This window comes from Canis aureus, chromosome X, assembly GCF_053574225.1.
Source record: "Canis aureus isolate CA01 chromosome X, VMU_Caureus_v.1.0, whole genome shotgun sequence".
NCBI classification, from domain to species: Eukaryota; Metazoa; Chordata; class Mammalia; order Carnivora; family Canidae; genus Canis; species Canis aureus.
The window spans coordinates 86,879,335-86,905,427 of record NC_135649.1 but is presented as its reverse complement, the minus strand read 5'-3'; the positions used below and the strand labels follow the sequence as shown (position 1 = coordinate 86,905,427).

The 26,093-nt window shown below is 41.2% G+C and overlaps 1 protein-coding gene across 23 annotated transcripts in view; it reads right to left on the bottom strand.

Annotated features, from left to right (window-relative positions):
• Window positions 1–26,093, bottom strand: part of LOC144308397 (uncharacterized) — a 469,309-nt gene that overhangs the window by 325,828 nt on the left and 117,388 nt on the right. For 3 of the 23 annotated variants that reach the window (XR_013374871.1, XR_013374862.1, XR_013374867.1), the window contains one exon: window positions 5,547–5,692. The exons of 16 other annotated variants lie outside the window; for them this stretch is intronic. The gene's annotated coding sequence lies outside the window, so the exon portion shown is untranslated. Of the gene's footprint in view, window positions 1–5,546; window positions 5,693–18,343; window positions 18,638–18,762; window positions 18,876–26,093 lie in introns of those variants that run through there. 4 more of the 23 variants (XR_013374863.1, XR_013374868.1, XR_013374861.1 and 1 more) reach the window with 2 other exon arrangements.

Genomic DNA, 26,093 nt, shown 5'->3' with positions numbered 1-26,093 from the left:
TCTGTCTGTGTTGGGATGTATGGGAGAGAAGGGAAAAGAAGGAAGTTAGACGTTATTTTCTTCTCATTTTAAGAATACGGTTAGTGGGTAGATTGACATTTTAATAGTTAGTTTCAACTGGTTGCTTTTTTGGATTAAACAAGTGCCTTTAACTGCCACCTGAGTTTTAAATGAGAGAGAATGTGAGTTCTAGTTTATTTTCAACCCTGCATATTTATTTCTAGGTAATAGAAAGGTGAATTGTAGCTAGCTGTTAAAATGGATGGAAAAATCAAATCAATACACCTCATTATCACAGTGAAGAAAGGGATCGTGTATCTAAGAGTGAGAAACTTATAACAGAAATATTTTTCAATTCAAGGGCATATGAAAGTGTCAATCAAAAACTACTCCATGGAAAACATAGCTAAGAAATGAATCAGAAAACATGTTCGTTGCTGGGGAGGGTCTCTGCCTTTATGAGTTTTCTATTGTCAAAATAACTCCTTGTAATAAAGCCACCTTCAAACTCAGTGGATTAAAACAACAATCATTTCTTTTCACTCACACATCTGTGATTGAGGCTGTGCTTGGCTGGGTAGCTCTGCTTTAATCTGAGACTCCAGCCTGGCTTGTTCCCTTGCTGGAGGGGCACACGTCTGATCTCTGTGCACTTATGTCGTGGAGTCCAGCTGAAGAAACAGAAGCCAGCCAGGACAATGGCAAAGGTCCCAGAAGATGAGCTCAATTACAGGCCAGGGGTTCATGTTTCCATTAGCATCAAGTTTCTACCATACCATTGGCTAACGCAAATCACATGGCCAAGCTAACCTATGAGGGGCAACAAAATAGACTCATTCCACTCTGAGGCCAAAGCAAATCCCAAAGACCATGTTTCAGGGAAATATACTTTTCCCACAAGTATGAAAGGAAGCAAGTAAATATTTTTTTTAACAATAAACTGCAACTGTTCTAACTAGCTGGATGATTTATGGCATATCATTCAATCTCTCTTGTCTAAAAATTCTTCAATAGAAAAAGTGAAAAAGATAGAAATGTAACATGATATCATGGGAAAACATGAACTTTAGAGCTGTATAGACACTGTTAAATCTCAGGTTTGTCAAGGACTAGCTATGGCTCTTGAGCAAATCACTAAATCTGATTCTCAGATGCTTCCTTCTATTGCCCTCCAAGGGAAATATTGTTGTTACCTATTGTAGCAAATACTCCCCAAACTCGGTGCCTTGATAGCAGAAAAGTTTATTTCTCATTTTTGACATGATCTACTGCAGTTTGGACAGCTATCCTGGGCAGCTTTCCACTAAGCCAGGGGTTAACAAAATCTTTTTTTTCCTTTTAAGATTTATTTAGTTATTTGATAAAAAGAGTGACTATGAGGGGGCAGGGGCTGAGGGAGAGAGAGAAGACTCCTCCATTGAGCAGGGAGCCTGACATGGTGCTCAACCCCAGGACCCTGAAATCATGGTCATGGCCTGAGCTGATAGCAGATGCTTAAATGCTTAAGCCATCTAGGTACCCCACAAGATTAAGAAATTCTAATCCATAGGCCATATCTAGCTAACCTCTGCTTTTATAAATAAAGCTTTATTTGGAACACAGCCATATCCATTCATTTATGTATTCCCTATGGCTACAATAACAGATTTGAGTTTTTGCAACAGAGATAGTATGGCCCACATCAAAATTATTTATTATCTGGTTTGTTATAGAAGTTTGTAGAGGTGGGCACCTGGGTGGCTCAGTGGTTGGTCATGGGATCAAGTCCCACATCAGGCTCCCCATAGGGAGCCTGCTTCTCCCTCTTCCTATGTCTCTGCTTCTCTGTGTGTCTCTCATGAGTAAATAAATAAAATCTTTTTTAAAAAAATAAAAGAAGTTTGTAGAGGCACCTGGGTGGCTCAGGCAGTTAAGCATAGGACTCTTGATTTTAGCTTAGATCATCTCAGGGTTGTGAGATCCAACCTTATGGCTCCACACTCAGCATGGAGCCTGCTTAAGATTCTCTCTCTTCCGCTCCCTCTCTCTCCCCCTCCCCCCACTCATGAAGCTCACATGTTTCCTCTCTCCCAATTTCAAATAAATAAAATCTTAAAAAGAAAAAAAACAAGTCAGATGCTTAACTGACTGGAGCCACCAGGACATTCCTGGAATATAGTTTTTAAATTAACATTTTGAGGGTGCATGGGTGGCTCAGTTGGTTAAGTGTCTGCCTTCGGCTCAGGTCCTAATCCCCCGGTCCTGGGATTGAGCCCCACATCAGGCTCCCTACTCTGAGGGGAGCCTGCTTCTCCCTCTGCCTCCCTGTCTCTGTCTTTCTGTCTCTCCTGAATAAATAAATAAAACCTTTTTTAAAAAGTAAAAAATAAAAAGTAAAATCAAATTTTGACTTCAAACCTTGTAAATGAATCATATACACAAAAAATTTGTATGAAAAAGCAAAGAATAAAACCAAGCATGAACAAAAGAGAAACCTAATTACACATAAAGTTGGCAATATTATAAATAATTGTTTCAAGTGATTATTTTGCATAGATATCTGTACATCCTTAGATGTTTACAAAGCACGCACAGAGAGATCTGTTTGTTAAATACTTAAGTAGAACAACAAAAAGATCTTAAACTTCACTCAGTCGTGACAACAGAGGGAATATTTCTATTGCAGTTTTACTATTGTGTATTGTAGAATAAGCAAGGAAATAGTTAATCTTTTTAAAGACCAAAATTTTAAGGTTTTGGAAAAAAGAAAAACAAATCAAAATAAAATACAAAAAAAAATCCTATAGTGTTAAATTTGAATTGGAAATGTATTTTAAACAATTTAGTACATATTAGTATATGCTAGCTCTGTCCCTCAAAGGTATTAGACGCAATGACATCCTAGTGGTTATTGAAGAGATCTAGCATTCAGATCTTGATGTAGAAGAACCACTTCCCACTAGAAGGAATCTACATGGAGACTTAGCCAGAGCCAAGTCTGTAGCAGGAAAAATAAAAGGGAGCCTGAATGATTTTACACTACACAGCAAGGGAATGCTCAAAGAACAATGGGAAAATGCCAGAAGGACAGGAGGCAGCAGGAAAGGGCCCACACTAGCCAAACTGTGGACAGGGTGAGCACAGAAAGGATAGGGACTCCTAACAGATTATAAAACACTCAAAACATGAAAATACTTTGGGGCACCTGGGTCGCTAAGGGGTTGAAATCTGCCTTTGGCTCAGGTCCTGGTCCCAGGATCCTGGAATTGAGTCCCGTGTCGAGCTCCCCGCGGGGAGCCTGCTTCTCCCTCTGCCTATGTCTCTGCCTGCCTCTCTCCGTGTCTCTCATGAATAAATAAGAAGAAAGAAAGGAGAAAGAAAGAAAGAGAAAGAAAAGAAAGAAAGAAAGAAAGAAAGAGAAAGAAAGAAAGAAAGAAAGAAAGAAAGAAAGAAAGAAAGAAAGAAGGAAGGAAGGAAGGAAGGAAGGAAGAAAGAAAGAAAGAAAGAAAGAAAGAAAGAAAGAAAGAAAGAAAGAGAAAGAAAGAAAGAAAGAAAGAAAGAAAGAAAGAAAGAAAGAAAAAGAAAGAAAGAAAAAAGAAAGAAAGAAAGAAAGAAAGAAAGAAAGAGAAAGAAAGAAAGAAAGAAAGAAAGAAAGAAAGAAAGAAAAAGAAAGAAAAAGAAAGAAAGAGAAAGAAAGAAAGAAAGAAAGAAAGAAAAAAGTAAAGAAAAGAAAGAGAAAGAAAGAGAGAAAGAGAGAAAGAAAAGAAAGAAAGAAAGAAAGAAAGAAAGAAAGAAAGAAAGAAAGAAAGAAAGAAAACAGAGGAAAAGGCAGGAATAGGACAGCAAGAGCTAGGCCTGTGAACTGGGTTTGTAAGCAAAGCCGTGCAGCTCAGGTTGGTATGCCTTCTGTCCTATTAGTCCTCACCCAGGCAACCCTGCCATCACATGCTGGAGGAATTGTAGAGCCAGCTAGTGGGAAGTTCAGGGCTCATGAGGACTCATCATGAATCAGGATTCTCCTAAGCAGAAAATTCTAGAAAGGCCTGGTCAGGCTCCCTTTGAGAGTCCTGAAATGCCTTCAGTGGTCACCACTTATTAACTAATGTGTGGCCCTTCTTTTGGGGAAAAAAGATGGTGTAGCACTTTGCTATCAAAATTTACCCCTGGGGCCCTGCAGGATTAGCATCCTCTAGGAGCTTATTAAAACTACAGGTCCCAGGCTCCTCCCCAGACCTACCGCATTGGGCTCTTCATTTGAACAAGATCCCCAGGTGACTCTTAGGTACAGAGGAGGGAAGAAAAGTTTGCCACTGCAAAACATGACTCTTTGGCGTATGGATTGTTTGTAGTCTGCTTATTTTTAAGAAACAGAAGGCGCAGGAAGGCCCTTTGCCCTTCCTCCAACTGCCTAAAAGAATTTAGATGGAGGATCTGCTCCAGGAAGAGAACGATGACCACAGATGAATACAGTATCCTACAAACTAGGTGTGGTAGACGGGGAGAAATCTAGCAAAATCTGTTGCTAAAATTCCTCTAGGTTCCCTTCCCTTATGGCTGCTCAGCAGACCACTTTACCAGATACTTCTGATTTTTCATCTTCCTAGGAAATGTCCTCCTTTACATTCAAGCCCCAGATCCCATCCTCTCCTTTCTCCTTAGCTCTGGATGGCACATAAAGCCTCAACTGCCTGACTACCTGTGGGCCTCATATTCTTAGGGAGCCCCTGTACCTACATAACTAAATTTGGTTTTTCTCCTGCTGATCTGTCTCATGTCAATTTAATTCTTACAGCAGCCAAAAGAGCCTTGAAAGATGGGGAGAAATTCTCGTTCCCATTTAACAGTGAAGCGCAAGAAGCCCTGGTATGGCACACACTTGGGAGCCGAGGGGATGTCACAGAGCCACCACGGAGCATGAATCCCAGCACTTCTCAGCTTCCACTGTCAAAGGTACACCTCACCCTCCCCTTCCATCACCTTCCCCCACCCCACCCCACCACCCCCAGCCCCACAAATCCCTATCACTCACTGGCTTGGCAATAAATAGATGCTTCCCAAGGTGTGCAGATGGGAGAGGAGTCAGGAGGGAGTTTGCAGAGAGGGGAGAGAAGGACAATGTGTCAAGGGAAGAGCTACTGCATTGATGACAGATAAAGGGGATGGTACATATGGTATGAAACAGGGCAGGTCACCTCAACTGAAGTTTCCATTTTCATCCTGGCTTTTCATATGCCAAAGCCCCAATGCAAAGGATCAGCTCTGACATCCTGCCTTGCAAGACTTGAGGAGATGCCACCAAGGATGACCTTAAGCAGGTTATATAAGCTCTCTGTGCACCTCAGTTTCCTCATCTGTGAAGTGGGGATAATAATAGTACCTACCAGGATACATGGGTTGCTCAGTGGTTGAGTGTCTGCCTTTGGCTCAGGTCATGATCCCGGGGTCCTGGGATCGAGTCCCACATCGGGCTGCCGATGGGGAGCCTACTTTTCCCTCTGCCTATGTCTCTGCCTCTCTCTCTGTGTGTCTCATGAGTAAATAAATCTTGAAAAAAAAATAGTACCTACCTCACAGGGCTCTGGTGAAGATTCAATGAGTCAAGCTGCTGTTCAACATCACTCATCTATTTCATAACATTCAGCCATGGTTTGCAGCCACCCTATGGGCTCCAGCATCTGACAGTGGTTCTAGACCACCAAGCTGCATAGCCACTCTGAAAGAAAAGAAGTTGGAGAAGAACTGGAAAACACTCCCTCTCTTCAATCACAGCTTTGAAGAACAATCATTTCCAGATCTTCTCTCCTTGCGATAACTCCTAAGTCTAAGAAGAGCCCACAGGTATTGCAATCCGTGGTGAAAATCTCAACCTCAAGTATTTTTCACTTCAGCCCATCATTGTGGCTACCATATCAGCACAGTGGGGACTTGGACCAGCTGTTCACCAGCGTCTCTGAGCCTGAGTACAAAAGAGCTTTGTCAATAGCCACATCAGGTGACTTGGAGAGATGCTTCCACAAAGGTTAACCATCAAGTGGATCCAGAGGGTATAACACTAAGTGAAATGAGTCAGAGAAAGACAAATACAACACAATTTCACTCAGATGTGGAATCTTAAAAAGTCAATGAAAAAACAAAAAACAGAAACAGACCCATAAACACGGAGAACATACTAGTGGTTGACAGAGGGGAGGGGGGCAGGAGAGAAGGTGAGGCGATGGGCAAAATGGTGAGAAGGGCAGTGGGAGACACAGGCTTCTGGTGAAGGAATAAATAAGTCACAGGAACAAAAGGCAGAGCATAAGGAATACAGGCGATGGTACTGTAATAGTGTTCCATGCTGACAGGTGGTAGCCAAGCTCGTGGTGAACATTGCATAATGTATAGACTTTGAGTCACTGTGTTTTACACCTGAAACTAATGTAACACTGTGTCAACTCTACTTCAATAAAAATATATAATTAAGAAAAAGTTAACCATCATTTCATTCACTGAGTGCACAAGGGAAGTCTCTGGGCTTAGTTTTCCGAACTACAGTCAACTAGCCTCACTTAACTCCAACGTGTATGCCTGTTGCTGAACACCATCATCAAAGCAACACAAGGCAAGGAGGAGACAAAAAAAAGCAATCAATCCATCGTATATATGGTCAGGACAATTCTGAGACAAAAACAGGAAGAAGAGCAGTGCAGTGTGGGAAACAAACAGAGAAGTTTCAAAATCAAACAGACCTAGGTGACAGAGCTGTGTGACCCAGTGAAGTAACTTCATCCCTCTGAGCTTCTATTTCTGCATCTCTAAAGAGGGGATCATGCCATCCACACGTCACAGACAAGTTGTGAGAGCTCCAGGAGACAGGCTAAGGAAAGAAAGCACTTGCCTAGAGGCCTACAGACAGGAGCCCTTCAATCAGTGGTAGCTCGTATCTTTTCAGACATGCAATTTAATAATATCCAGACACTTAAGGAGTATCCATGTATAAGAAATCCATGCAGTCTGGTGCCTCCAGCACCACAATGTAGAGGCTGCCCATAGAGTCAGTGTAGAGGCTTTTATTTAGTGGAAAATATACTTACTAAAAGTGATACTTAGAAATACATGTTGTTTATGCTAGCTGCTCCTTATTTACAGAACAAGTGAAAGGAAAAATGAAGTCTCCACCTGAAGAGCTTCTAGTCAGCCTAGAAAGAATAGTTACACACCTCAGAAAAATTACCTGTGTGCAAAACCAAACACGAAGGAAAGCCCTTCACAAATAGGCTTGAGGTCAAGGATGGGAAGGTAACATCAGCGTGAATTCCAAACTTTACATTATAGACAGTCACACTCCCATTCTTTTGTGATTTCAGATAATACTAATGACTAAACTTAAAATAGGGTCTAGTATGAGGTAAACACCATGGACGTGATATATAGATTATAGACAGATATAGATTTGAGAGAGTGCACACACATGTGCACACATGTGCATGCACGAGTGTGTGTACATGAGCAGGGAAAGGGGTGGAGGGAGAGGGAGAGGGAGAATCCTAAACAATCTCCACACCCAGTGTAGAGCCTGAAGCTCACTACCCTGAGATCATGACCTGAGCCAAAATCAAGGGTTGGACGCTTAACTGACTGAGCCACCCAGGCACCTCTGGAAGTGTTTTAGATTTACTGGCTTATTTAGTACTAGAAAAACCAGGAAAGCAGTCATTTTATTAACTCCATTTTACAGATGAAGATACTGAGGCACAGAGAGGTGTGATAAATTTACCCAGAGTCACACAGCTAGTAAGAGGTAAAGCTGGGATTTAACACAATACAGTCTTCTCCAGCATCCAGGCCTTGGCCTAAGGCCACACTCTATATTAGAGAATGAATCCATTTCCCATCACATGGATAAGTCTATCTGCTTGGATACACAAATGGAGATAAAGGCAAAATTAAGAAAGATGAAGATTGAGGGTTTGGGGTTTTCTTTCTCCCTGTAAAATATAAAGCAATATAACCAATCAACATGGGAACAGTGCTAGGAAGACAGTGGTTCAAAATTCACTCCATTTAATATGTATTTTATTGCTGTCAGGGTTGCTGTCTCAGTTTTCACATGGCCCGTGATAAGTCATAAAGCTTGGACGGATATGCTATTCTGTACTGCCCCTCCGGCCTGGAATAGAAGTTGGCAGGCTCCTCAAGCCTGCCGCAAGTGTAGCTAATCAATTACAGCAGCCAGAAATAGTATATATTCATGAGTACAGCAGTGGCCTTTAACCCACAGAGCACGACCATTCCAGAGGATAGAAAACCAAACCTTGCAGCAAAACCTCAACTTTCACCCCGATTTCCCATCCTGGGCAGGCCCAGAGAAGTCATTTTCAGCTTAGCCTTGCTGATAGTCATCTGCGTCACAAAACCATTACCCACCATGCGCCTTCCTACTTAACTCAATGTGTTCTGAGCCTGATAACCAAGACTGCTGGGGAGCTGGCTCAGGACTGAAGTTAATACGGAGACTCAATTGCATTTCACCCCAGAGGGGGCTGCTTACAGGTCAGTGCCGAGATAATCAGCCAAGCGGCTTAGGCCCCAGACGTCCTGGCTGCGGCTGCCGCCAGTTGTTTCATAAAGTGCAAAAATTCAGGAACATTTATTGACAAATAAAAGCGACAAGTGAAATGCTAGGAGAACCGCCTCCTGATTTTCTTAATCAAGATTGGACACGGCAAGTGACATTTCCCCAGGCATGGTTTTGTTTTTCCTGCCAATTCCTCCTCCCAAATATTTTATGTTAAATCTCAGTCTTCGAGACTGAGAAACCACCGTAAGTCATGAACAGCTTTCCCAGCCAGAAATGCACATGGCTTGAAAGGCAACAAAATACCGGTGACAGAATGACCTCACTGATTCAGAGGAATTCATGCCAGTATACAGTTATATTTTTGTAGGAGTTTTGTTCCAGGTACTATGGTTAACACAAATGTATTAACACAGATGTGTTATGAACTAAGGACTCGAGTAAATAAGACACGATCCCAACATCATCTGCTTTGACCGTCAGCTACATACGTCATCCTCTGATGTTCAGCACACCTAGATCACTGATTATGCACAAAAGGGCTACTATTCTGGGTGCAGATCCCTCAAAGACCAAGAAGAGAGATGTCAAAGCGTCTTTGTCTGATGGAACAAGAAACAAGAAGATAAAATGCTTTTCATTCTAACAGGAGCCCTTAAGCATCAGAAAAAGGAGTTTAGATATAGTATGGTCACGAAAGTTTTTTATGAAAAGAGGAGACTTGATTTCTTAGGTAAGTGTTTCAGAAAATTTAATCTGGAAAATATGCAGAATCAGTGGAGATAAACATTGGAAGCAGAAAGACAAGGTTAAAAAAAAAAAAAGCTATGGATATGGAATGACTAAGCCATAGGGATAAAAGGTCAGGCATAGGGAATATTGTCGATGGTACTATAATTGGGCTGTACGGTGACAGACTAGCTACACATGTGGTGAGCATAAGTACAGACTTGTCAAATCACTATGTTGTACACCCAAAACTCATGTAACATTGTGTGTCAACTATGCTTCAATAAAAAAATTAAATTAAAACTAATATGGAGTTTAGGCAGGGAATGGTCATTCAATGGGGCTGTGAAAAGCTATCCACTTCTGGCCAAAATCCACTTTTGAATAATAGGGCCTCTATTTACCCTCCCACGTGAAACAATTAAGAGAGCAAACAAAATATATACTCTAAGGGTTTTCAGGCATCAGATATCAGGCATAGGACAATGATTCCTATAAAAGGGTAAACAGAGAAGGGAAGCCCTATGATTGGCCGAGCTTACTGTCAAGACAAAGTTTCCAGGCTGCCACACAGCCAGAGGCAACTCAGACAGACCTCAACAGTCTCCCTGAGTTCAGAAGATGGAATGGAGAGGTTTCCAAAGAGGCCACAATGGCTTAAGTTTACAGGGCAGGGCAACACAGGAGACACTTGCCTAGATACAGAGCTCCATAAAGCTGTTGAAGTATAGTTAGTTAAGATGAGTCATGCTGGGGGCACCTGGGTGGCTCAGTCAGCTGGGAGTCTGCCATAGGCTCAGGTCATGATCTCAGGGTCCTGGGAGCCCACATCCGGCTCCACACTCAGTGGGGAGTCTGCTTCTCCCTCTGCCCCTTCCCCCAGCTCATGTTCACAAGCTCTCTCTCTCAAATAAAATCTTCAAAAAAAAAAAAAAAAAGAAAGAAAAGAAAAAGGTCAGGCTGGAGTAGGGGACACCCCTAATCCAATATGACTGATATCCTTAGAGAAAGGGAAATTTGGACACAAATGTACACAGAAAGAATGCCATGTGAGAAAGAAGGCAGAGATGCTTCTACAAGCAAAGTCATACATTGCCATTAAACCATTAGGAGCTAGGGGAGAGGCACAGAACAGGTTATTCCTCATAGCACTCTCCAACCCTGCCGACACCTTGATCTCAGACACCCCGTGTCCAGAACTGTGAGACAATACATTTCTGTTGTGGAAGCTCTCAGTTTGTACGACTTTATCATGGCAACCCTAACAAACTAACACAATGAGCATAAAATAATACACATTTTGGTAAATCTTGTCTTAGGTTTCTCTAAAGAGAAAGACTTTTTTTAATATAAGGAACTGGTTGGCATAATTATGGAGACTGAGAAGTCCCAAGATCTGCAATCAGCAAGCCAGAGACCCAAGAAGAGCCAATGCTGAAGCTCAAGTCCAAAGGTAGAAAATACACCAGTGATCAGGCAGGAAGAGTCTCTCTTACTCAGTCTTTATGTTCTGTTCAGGTCTTTGACTGATTGCATGAGGCCAACCCCCACTGGTGAGGGCAATCTGCTTTCCTGAGTCTACCAATTCAAAGGTTAATCTCATGTTAGAAACACCCCAACAAACATACCCAGAATAATGTTTGGCCAAATGTCTGGGTACTCTGTGGCCTAGTCAGGTTGACATATAAAATTAACCACCAAGAGTGTGTATTTTAGAGCACCTGGGTGGTTCAGTGGTTGAACCTCTGCCTTCGACTCAGGGTGTGATCCTGGGGTCCTGGGATCGAGTCCTGCATCAGGCTCCCCGCAGGGAGCCTGCTTCTCCCTCTGCTTATGTCTTTGCCTCTCTGTGTTCTCATGAATAAATAAAATCTGTTTTAAAAAGTGTATTTTATATTACTCAGCCATTCGAAATGACAAATACCCACCATTTGCTTCAACGTGGATGGAACTGGAGGGTATTATGCTGAGTGAAGTAAGTCAATCGGAGAAGGACAAACATTATATGTTCTCATTCATTTGGGGAATATAAATAATAGTGAAAGGGAATATAAGGGAAGGGAGAAGAAATGTGTGGGAAATATCAGAAAGGGAGACAGAACATAAAGACTCCTAACTCTGGGAAACGAACTAGGGGTGGTGGAAGGGGAGGAGGGCGGGGGTGGGGGTGAATGGGTGACGGGCACTGAGGGGGGCACTTGACGGGATGAGCACTGGGTGTTATTCTGTATGTCGGCAAATTGAACACCAATAAAAAATAAATTTATTCTAAAAAATAAATAAATAAAAAGTGTATTTTAGCAACAAAATTGTGCAATTTTGGTATGTTTAGTGGGTTTTTTTTTTTTTGCTTTTTTTGTGAATTGCTTGTGCATATCCTCGACCCAATTTTTCTAATGGAGGACACACTTAAAAGCTCCATGCTCATTTAAATAAATAAATAGATAAAAATAAAAGCTCAGTGCTCATTTAATTAAAAGGCCATATAGCAATTAATAAGCATGTTGAGCACAGATACAAGGACCCATAATTCAAAACTATTTATATTTTCAGATGTTCCCTTGCAGTTATTTTTCATTATGAAAGCTTATTGTTGCATGATAGCAGACATAATATATAATTTTGTATTATAGTGTCTTGATTTATTTCACATCAAATCTTAAAATATCATTTGATGGCCTATCCTAAACTCAAAGTGGGGAGGAGGAGGCAGTTTGAAAAGAAGGCATTTGTTGAAATATAACCAAAGGTGGAAAGGAAAGCTTATGGTTTCACTGTATTTCTTTTCCCCTCTTACTTCATATGTAACTGATTTTGTCTCTATGACTACTTCACTATACACTCTAGAAATGGCCCAGCACAGTCTAGGATTAAATAACACAGCAAAGCCACCGGCTTTGACTCACTCCTTCAGTAAGTACTCTCTGGAGACAGGGAACTGGTGCATTGGAAAACTATACAGAGGGTCTAACGTTGAGCCCCCGGGAGTACTGACACTTTGTGTGAACTTTGACCAGGTGAGGTAGATCCTCTTCTGAGATATAACCTGGCAAATCTGGCTTACTACAAACTGGTGCTACAAACTCTTAATTTGAATGGAATTAGGCACATAGTAGAAGGTTCTGAAAAATAGTGTTTTTTGTTTTGTTTGTGTTTTTTGTTCAAGTCACATCCAATCAGGTCTGAAAGTCATACATAGCAAAGGACCTTTCAGATATGCTGAGCTAAGCATGTCTGAAAGGCTGTGTTTCTCCAAGGGGTTTAGGTTACTTCCCTTGTACCCTAAGCAGTTATTTCTTGAAAGACACAGCTGGAGACCAGCTTGAGGCAATTTTTCTTCCAGCAAAGCAAGCAAAGCAGCCCAGGGCATTGGAGAAAAGCTGTACTTAGAATTAAGAAGCCCAGAAAACCTGGGAAAGAGAGTGACTCCCTTCAATTTACACCTGTAATGAGTAATGGGACCAAGATTCTAATCTGTTTCCTCATGTGTTCAAAGGAATTATCGGCCCAAATACCCTTTAAATCTAAGGTAATCTCTATTCTACAATTCTAAACCTGTTGGTTAGGAGACTGAGTTTAAATCATGGCTTTGCCTCTTATTAGCTATATAATTTTGTTGAAGTATTTATCTGTGGTTTTTACAGAGAACCACCTCCCTCATAAGCTATAATGTAAGCAGAATATGAAGTCCAATGTCTTGCATATAGCAACCAATTAATAGTAGCAACAGATCATAAAGAAATAATTCCCTTTTCACTAATCTACAGAAACCTTTCGCATTTTACAGAATTATAAAAACGTTTAAAATATATGTTTTTAAAGAACAGTAGATGGGGGCACCTGGGTGGCTCAGTGGTTGAGCGTCTGCCTTCGACTCAAGTCGTGATCCCAGGGTCCTGGGATTGAGTCCCGCATCAGGGTCCCCGAAGGGAGCCTGCTTCTCCCTCTGCCTATGTCTCTGCCTCTCTCTCTGTGTGTCTCTCCTGAATAAATAAATGTTTAAAAATCTTAAAAAAAAAAAAAAGAAAGAACAGTAGCTAAATTTGCGAACCTCACACATAAGAAATCTGAATGGTAGACCTGGTCAAATCACCCAGCTGGTTAGTTGCAGAATGAAGCTTGGAAGCCTAGCACCCTGGCCCTCAGCTCTGCCAGCTACGTCTACTCTTCAGGTTTACTTCCAATCTACCTTATTCCCAGACTAGAAACGCCCAGCAGTCTAGGTGTCCAGGTAGCAATGCCTCTACTTTCCCTCCACCTTTGAAAAGGTTCCACCAGGGAGAAGATGAAGCTCCCTTGGGTCTTCCTTGTGATCCATGCCTATTCCTAGTAAGGTAAGGCTCACCCATCCTGAACCTCAGCTCTCTTACTGACCTAGGCCATACAGGCAACTAACTAGAGCAGCTCTCTGCCCTAGTTCTTTCTTTTCCCAACATCTGTACCCTAGCACAACTGTTGGATGATCCATGTGTCTGGTCACAGGTCTGCTCATCCCCACTTTGATTTCAAAGAACTTATTTTCCCAAAGGCAGAAGCCAATGCCCTATGAAGGAAAAAAGAATACCTCTCTCTCTCCTTGATAAATGTATTTCCCCTCCTTCCTATTGGTAAAATCTAATCAGAGGACTTTTCTGACAACTTGCTTCTCCATTTAGTTCCCAGCTTGGAATTTATATAAATATAGATATTCCCCAATATAGTCTGGGTATACGAAAAGATAGAGAACCATTATTAAGATTCAGAAGCGGTCATAGATCCTCATTTCCGTGTGTCATAGGTAGAGCAACTGAGGGCAAGGGGGGTTCAATGACAGCTTCTTTGATTCAAGAACTATGTGGTGGAGTTTACTGGATCAGACACCAGCAGAATTGGTAAATGAGCCTTAGAAGTTTGAGGTTTCAGAAACCTCTGCAATATTTTTCATTTTTGTCTTTTCTGTATATAAGTGAGGAAATGGAAGGAGACAGGACAGTCTGGCAGTAGAAATGGAAAGGTATGGCAGCAGCACTGGAATAGATGAAAAAGGATTGTTTTCCCCCATCCTCATCTGAGTTTCCAATGTACTATGCGGAAGGGAAACAAAGGCAGCACATTTCAAAGAGGAAGGGTCTGGATCATTGGTTTTAGAAGGGATGACAAGTTGCATTTGCTGAGCTTTCTGGGGAAACTAGAACACATGTGCCTTGAGTAAGTGTCAACTTGCAGGGGCACCTGGGTGGCTCAGCAGGATGAGGGTCCAACTCAGGTCATGATCTCAGGGTAATGGGATCGAGCCCTGGGTTGAGCTCTACACTCAGTGGGGAATCTGCTTGAGTATTCTCTCTCTCTCACACTGCCCCTGCCCTCTCGCTCTCTCACTCTCAAATAAATAAATAAACAAACCCTTTAAAAAAGTATCAGCTTGCATAGTCAAGTTCATCATCAGAGAGTGTGAACTTGCCTTATATATGACCACTGAAACTCATGTCAATAAAGAGAAAAAGTGTCACACACACGTATACACATACATATATACACACATATGTATTTCTTAAAAGATTTTATTTATTTATTCATGAGACACACACACACACACACACAGAGAGAGAGAGAGAGAGAGAGAGAGAGGCAGTGACACAGGCAGAGGGAGAAGCAGGCTCCATACAGGGAGCCCGACGCAGGACTCGATCCCAGGTCTCCAGGATCAGGCCCCGGCTGAAGGTGGCACTAAACCGCTGAGCCACCGGGGCTGCCTGACACATATGTATTTATCAATGCCTTTTTCTTCCTGGTTATTACATTTTTGTGTTTACCATTATTAGAGATGGCAGAATTTAAAAAGTCGTTCTGGGACATGGACTTAACTATTCTGTATGACATATCCTTGAAGGGAAACACCAGATGAAGACAGTTTATATTTCACTGAAACTAGTCATATGTGAGGCTTGCAAGAGAGAGTACTCAGAAATGTTCTAACCAGATATGGGACTATAGATATGGCAGGGCTGAAGCCCAGGCTCAAGTCCATATACAGTTCAAGACACAGAATTCATTTCATTCCTTTTTCATCTGGCTATTCTTCCTCTGTCTTTATGTGGTGGAACTTTTTTTTTGTTGAATATAGTCTACTTAAAGGTTGAAAAATAAAACTTCTACACCAAGTACATTTAATCAAGATCATAACAGAAGTATATAAGAGCGGGTCAAGATAATAGATGAAAAAAATTCACTTCAATAACTTAAAGGCACAAAACCACAAGGATCTGGTGAACAGAAGAGGACATGACAGTAACGACATCTGGAAACTGGAAAGCTAATGGGCAGGCAAGGGTAAAGGATTTTAGGAGACATGAACACTTTATCTTAAGCCAGCAGCAAGGAAACAATGCAAAGTACATCAATTCACACCACAAAATCCTCCATGGCAGCACGAGATACCACTAGAAGTGAAGAGAGACAGGAAAAAGAAAGATCCAAAAATAAGGAAGGTGAGCTTAAAATCTATTTAGGCACCAGTTAGGTCCCCAGATCCATTCCTGTACTCCCTGAAGCTTCTCCCACTCCCTCCAGAACATTATTGGAAATTTATTCTTTAGCAAGGGCAAACGTAGAGTCTGTCTGCCTGGTATCCTCCAACTTAGTCAAGATGCAAAAGATTGAGTATATCAATATTGGATGATGATCTCTCCCCAGATCTCTGCCCTACTCTGTGCCCAGAAATACTGGTCATTATGCCTTTATCTTCAAGGAATGCCACTGAAAAAGCCATTGCTCAGGAATATGACCAGTGAAAGAGGAAAGCCTAAATCAAAATTCCCCCCAAAAAATGGCCCGGCCACATAACCTTGCAGTGATATTCACAGTTGACAACTCCCACTGGTGCTACAAGCTTCCAATTAGTTTTTTAGTGCCCCTCTTGTAAATATAAATGGACAGTCAAGGATCACCAGATATGCAGGAAAAAGGCAATTAGAGGAAACAGATCCTCTGTCTGACAGTTCTTCTCCCTGAACAATGCTCTAGCAACACCTCACTGAGCTGAGAAGATGTAACAATAATGAAAAAAAAAAAAAAACAGGACACAGAGAAACAGAGATTTAAGAGGATTCTTAAATATCAAAAGTATAGGGATGCCTGGCTGGCTCAGCGGTTGAGCATCTGCCTTCAGCTTAGGGTGTGATCCTGGGGTCTGGGATCGAGTCTCATGTCGGGCTCCCTGCAAGGAGCCTGCTTCTCCCTCTGCCTGTGTCTCTGCCTCTTTCTCTGTGTCTCTCATGAATAAATAAATAAAATCTTTTTAAAAAATCAAATGTGTAAGTACATGCATATATTATATGATAATGCATATATATGAAATGCATATATTCAATCATCTCAAATACACACTAGTTTCCCTCTCTCTTGTCCTTGTGAACAAGGACACACACAGTGACTGCTTGAAGATTTAGTTCTTTAAGCACTTCAGAACTAAGATTGTATATACAAAATCCCCAAACCGAACCTGTGTACACCAAATTACTAATTACAGTCCACTAAAATAGTTTTCATGTAACAATTGCTATAATTTACACCATTTACTGAATGGCTATTATGTACTAATAATTAAGCTGGGTGCCTCTTATACATTCTCTTATTTAATCTTCACAGGCAAGGCAATATTACCAGAGAGGTGAAGTAACTGACTGGCATTCAGACAGTAAAAGAGATAAGCCCAAATTTCCCCCAATTCACACCCATTTGGGTAGTATGCAACACGGGTAGCATACATGCAGATATAATCAGTTATACCTTGTAAAATAAATAAGGAAATGGAGTGATGCTTGGAAAAATAATACATTCACCTGTTATTTCAAAACAGAATGGAAGTGTTCAGTATATGTAAATTTTAAGAAAATGCAGAACAAATGGAAGAGATAAAGTGGGAAATCCCAATGTGGGAAGAGGTACTGAACCATCAACAACTTCCTTTTCTACCTTTGTAAATGAGTAAAACCACTGGAAGGCAGGAACCAGTTCTATTCTCCTCTATAAGAGTCGACACTCAGTAAGTGTTGGCTGAGATCATAACAATCTGTGATGCAGAGTTCCTGCTCTTGTAAGACCTAGATTCTTGTTTCAGATTAACAACAGTCCCTCCATCATTTTTGAACCACTCTGGAGACTGGTAAGTCTGTGCTCGCCGCTCTTGGGCACTGTGCTTAGGATAGGAGATAGGATAGGACTTTGAACCCTGGCTTTGGTTTATTCCATCTGCTGGCTACTTATTAGGATAGCCTAGAGTTCATCATATGCCCAGACTACTCCAGTCCAAATGCCTATCTGAATGAATGAAATGTGCATCATTGCATGGGGATTTTCCTTGGGCCTCTGATGTAAAAAAGGTATTCAATATTCTGATGAATCTTTAGAGAATGAACAAAGCAGATGAATAAATACGACACAGAAGACCGTCTGTCACATGAACAACCATTTTTAAGGTGAGGGTAATGTAGACTGGAAAAGGATGACCACCACTTCAGAGAGTACTTTCATATAAATTATAGGAGAGGTGCCTGGTGGCTTAGTTGGTTAAGCATCCAACTCTTGGTTTCAGGTCAGGTCATGAACTCAGAATCATGAGATCGAGCTCTGCATCAGGCTCCATGCTCAGTGAGGAGTCAGCTTGAGATTCTCTCTCTCCTTCTGCCCCTCCCTACCTCCCTCTCTCCCTCTCAAATAATAAATAAATAAATATATTTTAAAAAAGTATATGAAACAGTAGATACCAAAGTACATGCAAATCAAAACCATGGGTAATGAGAAAATAAGAGCCTTAAAATGAAGCCTGCCTGATACAGAGGAGAAAAGAACGGATTCAGAGGATGTGTAGAAAAGTGAAACCACTTTTTTTCCATGGTGGACAAGAGGTAAGGGGAGATAGAAAGAGATATAATGAGAGAGAGGAAAAAGAAGAGAGTTATAATAGAGAACTCAAAGAGTGGCTGCCTGATAGATTTCTAACAACGGAGAAGGATTTCTCATAAGCAGTCGTTTCTAAAGTTCTAACTTAAGTGACTCTCTCTTCCAAATAAACAACTCCTAATAGAGATGGCCGCCATGGAATTTTTGTCTATTTTATTCACACTAGAGCCTGGTGCTAGAGAGGGCTCAGAGAGGCATACCTAAATCTATGAAGTTGAAGGGCTGGCTCAAACAAATAGATGTAATACCCTTGCACTGCACCCTATGTTGAAGGGGTTTCTAACTCATGGGGAAGGTGCACCAAGGTGTCTTCCAGCTGTCCCACCAAATCTGTTCTCCATCCTGTTCTCTGCCTTGAAAGCCTGATCTGTATAAACTCTAGCAATGTCTTCCTTGTCCTTTACTTTCCAGTGGGTTGGCTCATGAAGACCCCTGTCAGAAGATCAGAGAGAAAATTAGGTGAGGTCAGGGTATTTATTTCCATATCTCCCTCCCTGCCAATTTGCCTCAAGCTGGATGGCTTCTTCAACCAAAAGCAACCATCAAGAAACTCTCACCTTCTGGGTCCCAGTAAGTCCTTCTTCATCTCTTTTCAGGCCAAGCAGTAGTAACATCTTCACAGGTACCAGCACCAAAGCCTTTGGTTCCCAAGGTATCTTTTATGGTTCCCCTATATCATACATCCATCTTTATAAATAGTGCCCTTATTAATTCCTCCTTAAATTATCCTAATTCAAGAGCACAATCTGTTTCCTGTTGGGGCACTGACTAATTCAAATTAGCTCATTTCAAAAATAATCCTTCTGAGGCACCTGGGTGGCTCAGTGGTTGAGCATCTGCCTCTGGCTCAGGTCCTGAACCTGGGGTCCCGGGATCAAGTACTGCATCAAGCTCCCTGTGGGCAGCCTGCTTTTCCCTCTGCCTATGTCTCTGCCTCTCTCTGTGCTTCTTATGAATAAATAAATAAAATCTTTCAAAAAATAATCCTTCTAGGGCAGCCCGGGTGGCTCAGCAGTTTAGCGCTGCGTTCAGCCCAGGGTGTGATCCTGGAGACCCGGGATCAAGTCCCATGTCAGGCTCCCTGCATGGAGCCTGCTTCTCCCTCTGCCTGTGTCTCTGTCCGTCTCTCTCTCTCTCTCATGAATAAATAAAAAAAAATAATCCTTCTAATGTGCATCTTAAAATAAATATTAATAAATAAATAATAAATAAAATAAATAATAAATAAAATAATAATAAATAAATAATAAATAATAATAAATAATAACTAAATAAATAATAAAATAATAAATAATAATAATAAATAAATAAATAAAATATTAATAAATAAATAAATAAATAAATAAAAATTACAGTTCATTGAAAACTGACTTTTACTAGAAATCACATAAGGAGTAAAGGAGACAAATATTCATATGAGAAAAAAATACAATTGATCAAAGGAATTCCTCTGTAGATCTATCTGATGGCTACAGAAAAGATAAACACATCTTTTTGCATGCATGATCAGTCTGCCCATAACATGCTATACCAAAAAAGACCACAGACCTACAAACTCGGGAAAGATGTAAAAATCTATAATAATCCAGTTTGTTCTCTGCCTGGAGCAATTGGTAACATTTTGTTTCTTCCTGTTTTGGTAATGAATGTATGGTGTTGGGGAAAGAAGTAAGGGAGCCTGAGAAATAATTCCCCCAGAACTTCTTGGTTTTGTACAAACTGCAATTTGTCTGATTATTTCATAGTCTTCCTTAGATGTATTTTATTTTTAAGTTTTTTAAAAAGATTTTATTTACTTATTCATGAGAGACACACAGAGAGAGGCAGAGACATGGGCAGAGGGAGAAGCAGGCTCCATGCAAGAAGCCTGATGCTGGACTCAATCTCAAGAACCTGGGATCACACCCTGAGCCGAAGGCAGATGCTCAACCACTGAGACACCCAGGCGTCCCCTTAAAGGTATTTTAAATGAAGAGAACCTTAATCTTGGGTTCTATATCCCAAGGAACTAAGATTCTTTGAAAAAACATAAGAGGACTTGCAAGCATGTGAGCTATAAAATTTCCCAGAAAATCTAACAGAACATTGGATTTGCCCTCTGCAAGTGGCAGAGGCTGTTCGATCCAGGTCAAAGAGCAAAGTTTGTTTGACCAGAACTTGAACTCTAACTAGACCCTGAAGCAAGGATAACATTTATCTTGTTCACATCTTTCTGGCAAGTGCCATATAGAAGACAATACATATTTGTTGGATGAATTAATGACAAGTCACCAAAATATCACAGTAATAGGCCATGAGGGAGGGAAAACATGAAAAACATGGGGCGGCTTCCCTTCCCTGGTTCTATTTAAACCAGAAGAGATCTTTGGCTACACCTGAGCCACTGGATTGCTGAAGTCTAATTTAATTTTGTATGTAATTATCTACATACTAGCGTGTCCAGTGCTTAATCACAAAAGAAACCAAAAACAGGGCCTCTGCCTTAACAGAGATTATAGGACTTTTATAGCTCTTCATCTTGGTGTTCACTTTTGTTTTCTTTTAAGGTTCCAAGGTACTTTGAAGAACGATGTGACAAGCATAACAGCCAGGGTTTCCACGGCTTCTATTGCTACCTCAAGCTATCCATTTGTCCAAAATGGGACCTAGAACAGCTGTCAAACTTACCTAATGCTTTCCTTGGTTCTAACAATAGTGTCTTTACTTCTTGGACTCCATTTAAAAAGTGAATGTGTGGTGGTGCCTGGGTGGTTCAGTCAGTTAAGTATCTGACTCTTGATTTCAACTCAGGTCATGGTCTCAGGGTCGTGGGATTGGGCCCCACATTGGACTCCACACTCAGCAGGGAATCTGCTTCTCTCTCTCCCTCTGCCCCTCCCCTCTACTTCTGCTCTCCCTCTCAAATAAATAAAATATGTTTAAAAATCTTTTCAAATGAATAGAGAGAGAAATAGATAAGTAAACAAAAAGTGGATGTGTAGAGGCACCTGGCTGGCTCAGTCAGTGGAAATGTGGGACTCTTGATCTCAGGGTTGCAAGTTCAAGCCCCACACTGGGTGTAGAGACTACTTAAAAATAAAATCTTTTATTTTTAAAGATTTTGTTTGTTTGTTTATTTGACACACAGAGAGAGAGAGAGAGAGAGAACAAGCAGAGGCAGCAGCAGAGGGAGAGGAAGAAGCAGATTCCCCCCACTGAGCAGGGAGCCTGATGTGGGGCTTGATCCCAAGACCCTGGGATCATGACCGGAGCCAAAGGCAGATGCTTAACCAACTGAGCCACCCAGGTGTCCCTAAAAATAAAAACTTAAAAAAAAAAAGAAAAAAGTGAATGTGTGGTGAACACACCTAAAACAGAGAGCAAAAAAGGAGGCATTGGGAAATGTGCATATTCTCCTAGTGGGGAAGAGGAGTTGAAATTGTGTCGATAGCAACAAGGAGAGATGAAGCCTAGCACAAGGAGAGATGAAGCCTAGCACACCAACACTGTGACTGGGTACCAGAGGTGCTTCGATTCTGCCAAGGGCCTTGGTGGCGTTCTTAGCCACAGCGCATATCAAAAGTAATTTCAAAAAACATTTCTAAAGGGCTGGAGCAGTGGCAGACTGCTAGGGACAGTTGAAAGTTGGCTTTAACCTTGATATTTAGCCAAAATTTAATATTCTTTTGCTATCTTAGCCTTTGAAAGGCTGAATAACCAAACACCACATTAAAATCTCTTCTGGCATCCTTGAATAATACCCATCATATAAAAAAGTCATGTTGGTTTTTCAGGTTTATCACTACCATCTCAGTATTTGTTTCTAAATGTATAAATAGCCTATAGCCTTGTTGGAAAAATCTACTTTATGAGATTTAAAATATTGAAGTTCTATCAATCTACTGAAGTATAAATATGTGCTTATTATGAGTTAAATGCAATATAATTTTTAAAAGATTTAATTGCTGTATTTCATTTATTTTTTAAAGATTTTACTTACTTACTTGAAAGAGAGATCACTAGTGAGCGAGAGAGCACAAGTAGGGGGAACAGCAGAGGGAGGAGAAGCAGGCTCCCCGCTGAGCAGGGAGCCCAATGCGAGGCTTGTTCCCAGAACTCTGGGATGGTGACCAGAATGGAAAGTAGACACTTAACCAACTGACCCACCCAGGCGTCCCTAAATCACTGTATTTCACCTAATATTTCAGCATTCATAAAACTGAGCTACCCCCGAACTGGGATATTTCATACAATCATTACTTTTTGCCCATCCACTGTTTTTTCATTAAAAGTCTTAAAAACATAGGAAGAATCATGGATACCTGAAGAAAGTAACACATGTGGACCTGGGGGAAGGACAGATTTCCATAGGTAAGTGCTGAAAGAAATACTGTCACCTGGCCTAGGCCCACTTCGACCAAGATTTCCAACTTGAGGGGGCACCTGACTGGCTTACTCAATAGAGCATGTGACTCTTGATCTGGGGGTTGTAAGTTCAAGCCCCATGTTGGGACTAGAGCTTACTTGAAAAAATAAAAATAGGATCATGTTTATAAATATACCTGGTGCTAAATAAAGATTTATCAAAAAGCAAAAGATTTCCAACTTGAGGAAGAGAAGGCTCAGAGAGCATGAAGTGACAGTACCTGCAGTTATTCTATGATGACCTAGGCTAGTCTCTCCCCCCTTGAGAATAGTCTGATTTGGAATTTTAATGTCCCTTCCCAAATAGACCCAGGGATGGAGAAGTATAACATCTTTCTCTTTTCACACGTGACAGATGCCAGCAAATTATGTAACATTTATTGTCACGGAGCTAAACTAAATCTCTCACTATTGAAGAAATAAGAATGAGATCATTAAATTAGGAGAAACTAAACTCTGATATGCAAATTTCTTTAATTAAAAATATATTTGGGGGATCCCTGGGTGGCGCAGCGGTTTGGCGCCTGCCTTTGGCCCAAGGCACGATCCTGGAGACCCGGGATCGAATCCCACGTCGGGCTCCCGGTGCATGGAGCCTGCTTCTCCCTCTGCCTGTGTCTCTGCCTCTCTCTCTCTCTCTCTCTATCATAAATAAATAAATAAATAATATATCATAAATCATAAATAAAAATTTTTTTAAAAATCATAATTTTTAAGACTATGCAACAATGTGAAAAAATTATTTTATGTGAAAAAATCAGAGTATAAAATAATCTATAACTACAAAATTATTTAAAATATGTATGAGAACAAATATTGAAAGGAAACAGAAAAATAAAAAGAAGTTGCTCCATCAGTATGATGCAATTGAGGGAAAAATATTTTCTACATAAAACATCTTTTAAAGAAAACATCTTTTAACTTTTGATTTAGAGTTAAATGTTTATAAATAATATAATTTTTTAAAGATTTTATTTATTAATTCATGAGAGACACAGAGAGAGAGTCAGAGACACAGGCAGAAGGAGAAGCAAACTCCCTGCAGGGAGCCCAATGTGGGACTCGATCCCAAGATCCAGTGATTATGACCTGAGCCAAAGGCAGACAGACATTCAACCACTGAGCCCCCAGTCGTCCCTAAATATCATAAATTTTAACTTGTTATTTATGGTTATAAATACTGTAACATTTAACTCTACAAGTTACGTTCAAATCAGGATTTGAACTCACAACACTGACTTCACCACACTGTCTTCCCACAGCCTGAAGCTGCACTGCAAAACAGGAAGTGCAGAACTTTTGGGACCATTGATGGGCTTTTTGTCTCTTTTGGGGGGGCGCCCTTCCTTCTAATGTCCCTCACCTCATGTGCATGCCCTGTGCTCTCAAACTGCTAAGGAAAGCATATACCACATGGAGTTATTCCCCACTAAGCATGAAATGTCACACTTCCACTCTTAAGAGGATTCACATTTTCAAAATAATCAGAAAGTGTTAACAGAATACAGCCAAACACAGGTCTCTGCTGGATGCTGGAGGCTTCAAACTACAATTACAAGGAAAAGAACACACAATAGTCATTTCCGAGAGCAAATGTCAAAGATAGCTGGCAGGGCGGCACAGAGAGAGGGTGGGAGAGACTTTCCCAGAGCCCAAGGAATGATGTCACAGAAGCAGCCAGCTTCATCTAGCACTCCTGTTCTGAGGCAGTGTGTCTCACACAGACTCTACACATATGCTATTTTTCTTCCTCCATCCCCCTGTCAGCTCAGGCACCAGCAAATTTGATATCATTCTTCATTCTGAGTTTTTCTCTCTACCAGTCACTTGTTCATAAATTTCCCTCCCTGCATCACTGAAATCTGTAGCAACATTCCTGATAAATTCCTCATGCCCTTACCTCCCATCATCCATAATATTATCTCCTTCATCTAGGAATGCTCTGGATATTCAGCTCCAAAGACTCCAGCCAGTGTTTTCTCACTGTTCATCTTATATATGCAGGGGGCAGAAATTCAGCTCTCCAACTAATTGGATCATCTCCATGCATTTTTAAGAAAGGGGCAAAATGGTCAAGCTTGCTTTCAAGAAGTCTTCAAGGCATCACTGTTTTTCTGAACTCCATTTCTCTGCTCTCTCTCTCTCTCTGCTCTCTCTCTCTCTCTCTCTCTCTCTCTCTCTCATTAGCTCTCATTTCTTCCTCTGCAAAGTTGAAGAGCAAGGATCCAGGAGAGAGGATGTGGGACAGGCTGTTTTGACAAGTGCAATTGCAAAGGAGACGTTCACTGTAGTCATAAACGAGCTGTTTTGGAAGCTTTTCCTCTGAAATAGTTTCCATAACATGGAGAACACTTAATGCAGTCGTATAGCTTACAGTAAATGTGTAACAAGTGTGGACATAAATACTGCTCTTTTTAATCTCTGGCTATGCATAAAATGAGCTTGCACCAGAAGAGAAATAAGAGACCTGACCATCTGAGTGAAGAAATACCTGTTCCACCACAGGATTGGCCAGCATGGAAGCTGGCCAAGTCTATTCTGGTTACCCAAGAGGAGCTGACCATACAATGGAGCATCACATCATCATCGGCACTGTTTCATTCATCCTAACCCCTTCCTTCCTTCTGCTGATCACTTCTATTGGAAGCTGTGATTTGTGTATAATCCACATCCCACTTGAAAAGTAAAAGACTTCTCCAGCTACTTAGAGTACTGATGGTAGCTAGCCCTCTACTTTCAGATACCCTCTGGGGATGGCTTCAGCAAGAAAAAGTCCCCGATCCAAGATCCTCCCCACTACCCGTCCAGTAACTGCTCAACATAGAGGAGTATAAAGGCCTTGTACACTCACACTGTATCTTGGGACAACTCTGAAGGATCACCCCAGCTTCAGGGTTCCAGGTAGGGTTGACGGAGAAGTCGGTTGAGATTGCATTGCCATCCAACTTCTCCCTCTGCCCAAGCCTGCTTTCATCCTCTCCCTTCATATAACAAATCCAGCATCTGCTAATCTCTCTTTTACCTTGATTCTCAGGGAGTTCAACCTGCACCACTGCTGTAGGTGTTTCAAGATGAGGTATTTCATACACGGAATTAAGCCACAAAAGTGTTCAGTAGTCGGAGGAGTCAAGAGGGGAAGGGGACCCTATTCCCCAGATCTATTCCCCAGAGGTCAGGAGGAAGCTTCTCCCACCCAGGTAGATTACAAGCACTATGCTGACTAGTTTAGGGAAGAGATCACATATGGAGCAATCGATGAAATGAATCAACATCCAATTAACTGTGTGATTCTCTACAACCTTTCTCCAAGACTCAGATGGCCTCTGCATAAGACAGTCAAATTAAGGAAGGATGTGACAGGAATCATCCTTCCCACCATCTTTCAAATTTTCATGGTGACACCAACATTTACAGTTGCCCTGGGAAATTAAATACTGTTTTGGGTTTATTCTCCTGGAATTGGGGGTGGGGAGCAGGGGTTTTC